We start from the raw sequence: 7140 nt of genomic DNA on the forward strand, positions 1-7140 counted from the left end.
GGTCATCCTTCAAGGCCTACCAGGAGCCGAGCCTTTCAGCGCAGAAGAACTTGAGAAAAGCGCCCGGGCCGGGAAGCCCCACAACGCCGGGCGCCCCAGCGCGGCTCCTCCAAGCCGCGTCCCCTGGATTAATGATTACCCGCGTTCCCCTCCCCCTCCTGCCCACCCTCGGGAATTGCTCTTTTGTATGCCGAGAGAAAAGGAAGGGTCTGTGCAGAGGGGAAACCGCCCCTGCCTTCAGCGCGCAAACCCTGCCCCCCGCCCTTTCCTACCCGAATTAGGGGGACACGAGGGTTACCTGGAATAGCGAAAAAGCCGAGCCAAGGCGCTCCCGCTGACAGGGCGTGAAGAGGCGGGCCGGCAGCTCCGGACCGCTCACAGCTGTGGCTAAAGCACCACCAGCTTGCGCTTTCTAGTCAGACGCGGCGTGTCTACCTCGGACACATACGCCCTTCTCTCCGCGGCGCCGAAATCTCGGGGGGCGGGGGGGGGGAGACCGTACGGCTCCTATTGCCGTTTTCTCCCGGCCTTGTCCACTCCGCCCAAGTAGGCTTTTCCCGTCGGGGAAACAGCAAAGAATTCCGGATTCCCCTTGACGCCCAACTCCGCCGGCAAAGTTCCCCGCGAGAAGCGGAGCGAGCCCCGGGCGCAGCAGAAGCTAACGCCACCTGCGCCGGCGTGGGTCCGCTTGCTCAGTTTCTCGTCCACCTAAGGGAGCCGAGCGTCCGAGAGGTCAGCGCTACCTCCTTGCCCGACCCTCTCTTCCTCCTCCTTGGATGAGGCTCGGCTTCCCGGTCCACCTTTGCCGGCATGGCCCAGGATGGTGCTGGGCGGGCGGGCGAGCAGGCAGCCGCTTTCCGAGCCCAGCCCAGAGGCAGCGGGCGACAGCGGCTGCTCCCGTGCGCTACCTTCAAGGCGAACGACGCCTCCGCTCAGCTGCCGGCGTGACGCCTCCTTCGTGGCTGGGAACCCGGAGCTGCTCCGGGACGGCGCTGACTTTGGCACCTCCCCGGTGCCGGCTTGCGGCTGGGCTGCCAAACCGGCGTTTTTGTCTCCCTCCGCCTTTTGGCTCCGGCCAACCTTTCACCTTCCCTGCCCTAGCAGCACCGGCGGGGGAGGTGGCGCAATCGTGCAAGGACAGCAGCGACCCCTACCGGGCGATTCCTCCAAGCCGGCCTAGAACATGATGATTAAATAGAGGGAACGGCGGCGTGCGTATAGATGAGTAACCGCTCTCCTGAATGAGGCATGCGAACTATTTCTTATGGAGACAGACATCTCTCATCGAGAGTTGTCTTGGCAGAAGGAAAGAGGCATCACTTGCTGGAGACTTTTGCTTGTTCTTGATGGATTTAAACACATCTTGAAAATTCCCATTAAAGGCGTTCTTACAGGCCCTGTTACCTAATGTTTGGAGGAAAGGATTTGAATTTGCTTTCACTTGATAAAAATGGCCTGGGGCCTTTCCTGTGCACATTCCACTTAAATCGCCTTACAACTGTATGCCTATATTACCACAGGGAATGGAGCAACCAGAAAGCGTAGCGCTCAATGGGTGAAGAATTTTAATTGCACAGAATGCTGCAAACTTAACAGAGTAGAGATTAAGAGTGGTTTGTGCAAGAAGACCCCCCCCTCTTAATTTTAGGCTGAGTTCAATATCACATTAAATCATAATGTGGTCTGTTTGGTTTTGGATAATGTGGATTGTTTGTGACTTAGGGCTCTTCCTCCTATCCCCTACTCTAGTACTAGTGTGCATGGTGACCACTTTTTTCTTCATTTCCTCATGACATTGCCCTTTTCTCATTGCCAGCCTGTAGCGGAGGCAAATTAATATTTTCCTTTGTGGCTCCAGTTTTCAAGAAGCATTCTACATTTTTTTAAATGTAATTTTAACTATGGATACAATCTAGCACACGACACCCTGTTTCTCAGGCTTGACATTGTTAAGATGTGTGGACTTCAACTCCCAGAATTCCCCAGCCAGCATACTGGCTGGGGAATTCTGGGAGTTGAAGTCCACACATCTTAAAGTGGTCAAGGTTCGGAAACACTGCACTACATTAATGATGCTGACCCACTCAAGGGTTGGGATATGCCCAATTCCTACTGCTTACTTTAGATTGCTGCAGACATGTTCCCTCCACCTTCCTTTGCTGGGAGCTGCCCTCTGTGGTCATTTTGGCTTGGGCTACAGGAGAGACTAGGCACCTGTCTCTGCAGAGACATCTTCCTGCTTAATGCCTGACTAGTGCTTTCCATGGGATCCTTACAAACACAGGTTTAGCGCTTTTTTTGGAAAGAGTGCTAGACTTGTTTTCTAAGCAGTACTTAGTTACTTACTTTTCTGCAAAACAACCAAGCTCAGAGAACCCCAAGGACTCCACAGTTCAACCCTGAGCTACATATATTCTCTTCTATTGGCAGTACTTATTTTCTAAGCTGCACAGAAACTTGGCTTAAAGCATGAGAAAGAGCTAGTTTTGCCAAGTGTTGCTAGTTCTGTAACAATGGGTGAACTGAAAGTGTTTTGCTGCTTCTACCAACAAGGGCTTCTGTAGAGGAGCTGGCGCCATCTTGCCCACTCCAATTCAACTTGGGTGCTGGTGACCAAGGTGACTAACTCCCTGGTCATTCACAATTCTCTTGCAACATTAGCCAAAGATGGAGCTTGGTTGTTATTATCGTCCACTTCACACCACATTCCTCTTCCCCACCTATAACCTGTCAGCTGGATGGGTTTAACACTCTTCAGTAATAGCTCAACTGAAGGGTAACGGACAAATGGGGGGCTGCACTGAGCGGAGCAGTGGGAACATTCCCTCCCACTCCACCTCATGTACCCCTCTGCACTTGCAATCTGTTAGTCAGTTTGACAGATGGATAAATTTGCTGTTTTAAGGACTCATCTACACTCACCCAACCATATCCCAAACCAGGGACAATAGTGAGTGGTTTTTTGCCCACTGGGAAATGGGAGGGAAAAATGAAGCCAGGCAAACCCACCAGTCCTGCTTCTCAGTTTGTCACACGGCAGGTGCTTAAGAACACTGTTATGGCAGAGAAGGAGGGCCACAGAATTTACAGTAGCATACTTTTCTGCAAACTCAGAGACTGGTAGGTAGCAGTTTAACACAATGATCAGAAAGAGCCTTATTCAATTATTAAATAAACTACAGTTCTGTGCAATGTATAGACTTAGTCTTAGATTTTAAATTGTTTTAAGAATATAATTCCTATTCCTAAAACTTATATTAGAACTTATATTTGAAAACAAAATCTTCTTACAATCTTACACTCATCCAGTTGACTCCTGTACTTTGAGAAAGAGACATTCATACTTCTTCCAGGGCATGGTGCAATCTGTATTTTTGAAACTACATTCTTAGTCACAGATGAAAGAGTTTGGGATATAGCCAATTCCATTCTTTCTTACATGACATTATTAAAACGTATTACTTTGGTTGTTTTGCAATCAGAATACAAAATATTTCCAAGTGTTGCTGAGGGTTTGGCCTTTTACTTATTCCAGTAATCGTTTCATTGGCCTGTGATAAATTGCCCTGGGATCATTAATGAAAATTGGTAGATAAGTCTTATAAATTGCCTTTTCAGAATCTAGAAAAAAAATTCCATCATATTTCTGGGGGAAAGGAACTGAACCAGATACCTCAAAGACCTGTTTCAGTGCTAACCAGTATGCTATGATTTATTCTAAGTTCCTTTCAAAGACAGGACTCTCTGTTTTTGGAATGCCCTCCCTAAAAAGGTACACTTAGGGCCTAATTTACAATACTTTTGGCACTGTTTTTGGCCCTTTCAGTCTGTAATTGACTTTTGATTATTGTTTTTAAATGATGGTGTTGTTCTTGGTTATTACATCCTCTATTATAAATGTAAAATATTTAGTTTATTAGTTAGTTGCTATATTTTTATACAAAGACACATGGTGGTGCACCATTAAAATCAAAACATATTGCAGCAACTCAGTAAACCCAATAATAATTCAAAACCAATAAAAAGTATACATCAACCACAGAATTAAAACTAAAATAAATAGATGTCCATCCTGGTATACGTTATATGCCATCTTGGAAGCTCCTGTGAGGAAAGATGGTGGGACAATATTTAAAAGAATTATACATTCTTTTCCTCAACTGGAAATCCCATTCTGTTTCATTTATCTCCTAATAAGTAGAAAATGGCTTTCTGCATTTAAAAGCTGTGGAATAAAAGTACATTGTGGAGCTCCATTGAACACAAGTGAAATGTTCAAAGGCTTCTAGAAATTTGGCCCACACACAGCTAATGAAATTTATGCTTTGCATCAGCATGCTGTGACCTGCCCACAACAAACTTGCTTTATGCAGTTGTGTTAAGATACTTGCATTTCTGGAGGGGTGTGTCTGTAAAGATGGTACCTAACAGGCCACTGAGAGTTATAGTTATTGCCTCACCTTACCTCCAGGGATAAAAGGCAATGGGTAAGAGAATGATGCCTTGCTTCCACACAGTGATTTTATAATAAACTTCATTTTCTGAGTGCATCAGTATGAAACTAGATCATTCTTTTTGAGCAACTCTTTTTTCACAGCTCAGTTCTGTCTTGAAAAAGAGTCTACCTTCTATATTGCTAGGTTAGCAAAAGACAGCTGTTATAACTGTTGACATCTGTCACCTGGACCAGTGCAGTATCAGAAATAGTTCTGATGAATTATTGATCAATCCTCTAAGTAAAATTTTAGGTAAAGTAGTCAAATTTCATGAGTAAAATTTCAGGCAAGGGATGATTAAGGGTGAAAAGGAGAGCAGCTTAACTCACAGAGGCTCTCACTTTCTTTACCACCCTTATTTAGGAGGGAGGGGGCAAAGAAATCATATGGAAAATCAGCCTTTTTCTCCCAAATACCAGTAGCACAGTTTGGGATGCTATGGGCTGCCACCACCTAAAGTCATAAATAAGTTATTTTTGAGCCTCTAACTTAAAAGTAAGCAAGTACTGTACCTTTTTAAACATATCTTTTACAAACACTTAAAAGGAGGCTGGACCACTGTTGATTTGATGTTACTGTTCTTATGTGGAAGGTAAATACATTTTGATGACATTGTTTAAATCAAAACAGAATGCCCCAACTTGAGCCCTTCTGTGGCCCTGAGTTCCTCCAAAAATGCTATCAAAGTTATTAATATATGATAAGTAATTCTGCTTCCTGTATTCAATCAAATTAATATATTTTTAATTAAATTAAGTTCTATCCATTTATTTGCTCTTAGCCTGCAACTCTTGCTGTGAAAATGTTATGCACAACCAATTTAAATGGTTGTTACTTGGTTATTAATTTTAAAACTACACAATATTTTAAATTATCATAACAGAAAACCTAGCAAAAGCTTTGAAAATGCCTCCACTGTGCGTGTCATTGGTGAAATTTCTGTGGGATGGGATTCCAGGCAGTTTTTGATTATTTGTTTATTTATTGATTAGATTTATATTTCAGCTTTATTTTATACAACTCAAGATAGCCTTCATAATGCTCTCTCCTCCTACTTTCCCCACCACAGCCCTGTGAGGAGGGTTAAGCTGGTCCAAAGTTATCCAGTCAGTTTCTGTGCCTAATGAAGAAGTAGAGGACTAGAACCCACAGCCTCCCAGTTTCTAGTCCAGCACCTTAACCCAATGTTTCTCAGCCTTGGCCACTTGCAGATGTGTGGACATGAACTCCCAGCATTCCCCAGCCAGCATGCTGCTGGGGACCCATGCTGGCTGGGGAATGCTGGAAGTTGAAGTCCACACATCTTCAGGTGGCCAAGGCTGAGAAACACTGCCTTAATGACTGCAATCAGGTACTGTAAAGACAATCAACTACTGCAGCTTCACTCCGATTACTGAGTTATAATGTGTTTTAGAACAAGAATGTTGGCATTGGATATTGACAGCGACTGATTTATCAAATGATAATTATTTACCCCATATTTGTAAGAGCAGTGTTAATCTATAGGTTTAGCCCTACAAACAAACTTCTCCTCTGTACTTAAAATACATAGTTAATATTCTAATGACTGCAGAAATTAGCCAAGAGGAAATCAGAGTGAATTAATTTCAACTATTTCAAGGGGCTGCTCTTTGAAGTCAGTAAGCATCTATTCATCAGTGAGATATTATCTTCAGACATGATTCCTGAAGTAAAGCACATTACTTATCAATTTCACATATTCATACTAATGCTAAAATGACCTGTCACTTGAATGGGTGTTTAAACTTTAGCTGGAGGCAAAACATTGCAATGAATACTTTATGATGTGCTTAGTGTTCAGGGTTACCTTTATTTCCTTGCAAAAAACACATAGCTAAAATACCATTAATTTTTATGACTTTTCAGTTTATATATTTAATTATTAAACTCTTCATGAACTCTGTACTGTACATATGAGTTTTGCACTAAGTTCCTAGGATCTACATTCTGTAACTGGAATAACTGAAGTCTAAAAACACCTGCAAAGAATTATGAATAGTGACGTGTTTAATTCTGTCTATAAATCCTATCATTTAGTCCCAAAGCTTGCTTTATTTTTTAAGAACTTGGGAATCAATGTTTTCTTTTAAAGTATTAATTGACTGTTGTTAAACTCTCTTGATAAGGAGTACTGTAATGTGAAATCATAATCCAAAAACAAAATCAGAGATCTTCCATAGTGCAAGTTCATTAGTTAAAAGGCTGTTTATAGTATATGTGACTACTCAGGAGTAAAATATATCCATTGGGATTTATTCATAAGTTAATGCATAATGAATAGAATCATGATTTTCAAAATTCTTCCACTTATACACAAAGCTTTCAACATATGCAAGTTGATCAAATAAATTTTTATAGATGGATAAATTTGAATTATCAATTGAGCTGCTGATCACTTTAGCTCCATTATGAATGCTGAGCATATGCAAAGTAGTAATCATAGTATGTTCTTATATATTTGAAATTATTTGGAGTTCTTAAAGGTAGGAGCTTTTTTTGTTATATATCTATGCACCTGGAACAGACAAGAGAGGCAGTAGAAGTTCTTACTGGATATTTAGTAAGTTTGGGAGCAGTTTGGGGCCACATGGGACCAGACACATTGAAGTTGAATGAATGGGAG

At 42.6% G+C, this 7140-nt stretch overlaps 1 protein-coding gene across 5 annotated transcripts in view; it reads right to left on the reverse strand.

Annotated features, from left to right (window-relative positions):
- Nucleotides 1-1074, reverse strand: part of EPB41L4A (erythrocyte membrane protein band 4.1 like 4A) — a 121061-nt gene extending 119987 nt beyond the window's left edge. For 2 of the 5 annotated variants that reach the window (XM_088130351.1, XM_088130348.1), the window contains exon 1: nt 299-1065. The gene's annotated coding sequence lies outside the window, so the exon portion shown is untranslated. Of the gene's footprint in view, nt 1-298 lie in introns of all 5 variants that reach the window. The other 3 variants (XR_015793880.1, XM_088130349.1, XM_088130352.1) reach the window with 3 other exon arrangements.
- Between the last annotated feature and the right edge of the window lie 6066 nt (nt 1075-7140).

This window comes from Python bivittatus, unplaced genomic scaffold (assembly GCF_059951505.1).
Source record: "Python bivittatus isolate LINGU-HERP-01145 unplaced genomic scaffold, Pbiv_v1 ctg000850_np1212, whole genome shotgun sequence".
In the NCBI taxonomy this organism is placed as follows: domain Eukaryota; kingdom Metazoa; phylum Chordata; class Lepidosauria; order Squamata; family Pythonidae; genus Python; species Python bivittatus.